The sequence below is a fragment of the Histoplasma capsulatum genome, genomic scaffold, assembly GCF_000149585.1.
Source record: "Histoplasma capsulatum NAm1 scaffold_8 genomic scaffold, whole genome shotgun sequence".
Taxonomy (NCBI): Eukaryota; Fungi; Ascomycota; class Eurotiomycetes; order Onygenales; family Ajellomycetaceae; genus Histoplasma; species Histoplasma mississippiense.
The window spans coordinates 1,346,441-1,348,057 of NW_001813975.1; positions in this window are offsets into that span (position 1 = coordinate 1,346,441).

Below are 1,617 nucleotides of genomic sequence, written 5' to 3' on the forward strand. Positions count from 1 at the left end.
AATAATAATAAAACATCAATATCATAATTAAAAAAAGCAATTCTAAGGAAATGAAACAATTGTATCAACACAGATAATTCGCCGTGAAGGGGGAAAGAATTTGATGAACAATCAGAAATACTTAAAACAATTTAATAAAATCTATCAGAAATTAGTTAGTAAATGAAAACAAAGAAAACAATGATAATGATTATATATATTTATTTCATTCAGAGATTAAAAAACAAATTCATCTCAGTTTGATCAGTGTCATTTAAAGAATTGTCATTAAAACAGATTTGTTATTACTCTGAATTTTTTTAACTGATAAAGTATGACATTTCAACAATGATTTAAAAGCTGCAATTGATGATGTAAATATCAGAAGCTTATCAATCACTGTTTCAATTAAAATGTCACACCCTTGGTTGTGCCAAGGCTCCGTGACGGCTCCACACGGCCCATCGTTTCCCTCGGATAATCCCATCTATCCCATGACATCACGCAGGTGTCCGAACCGGTTTCCAACCACCCTATGACATCATTCGGATGCAATAGAAGAGGATCCGATTGATGAGATATGAGAATCCTGTTTCTATACGGGGTCTGGATTCCTTCTGGCAGATCAATGCAGCGCCACTGCGGAGTTGCTTCGGCTACCCTCACTCATAGAGTGAGGGGAGGATGGCTGCCCGTTGTCTATATAGAATAGCTAGATGCTGGCTCTCTATTCCAGGAGCCAGCGATTCGTCTTTTATCTTTTGACAATAAGATACCAGAGTTACCACTGTCCTCATACAATATTCTTAGTGTGCCGAGTACCTCTGGTAGTTCAGTATTTGTATAGTATTCTACGAGTTCGCGGTTCAAGCGAGATAATCAAGCCCACCCATAGGGCTTCCCATTATATACCATCCTCCTCTGTGCCGCTGCCGAGTAGCAACCGCCTCGGCGCCGTCACATTACAATTATGATAACAAAATATCATTAAAATTGAAAATTAAAAATTATTATTGAGAAAAAAATATGTTAGAATTTAAGAACTATAAAGATTGCATGTTGACTCTCTTTACACAGCACTGTTGATATTATCAAAAAGAAGAACATAAGATAAATGACATCAAACTCTATCTTGATGTCCATATTAAGCAGAAGTGGTTGAATTTTGTATCAGCATATAAGAGACATGAAGAAGCAACATTATTAACATTCAATGATATGCTATCACATCTAAAGATGCAAATCAACAACCTGCAAAATCAGTGTCAATTGATGAGTCAAAGGTTTCAGAATGTTAAACAACAAAAGTGGCAGTTGATAAGCAACTTTTCTAAATATTTTAAAAATTGAGAGTATTACTTACTTTCATACAGTGAAGAACAGAGAATGGATAATCTGCATAATAAAACATTAAAGATGCTACACACTGAATTCAACTGTTGAAATCAAGAATCTCAGAACTACAAAGAGTTGCTTCAAACTCTATAGACTCTTGAGAAAAATATATTAAAATGATAATATATCATTTACAAAAGCAGATCTGTGATATTCATAGAGAATCAGCATCATTCTGATAAATATAATAATCACGGAAATAAAAGAAATGAGAGAAACAGATGGGTTCAATTGAACAAATCA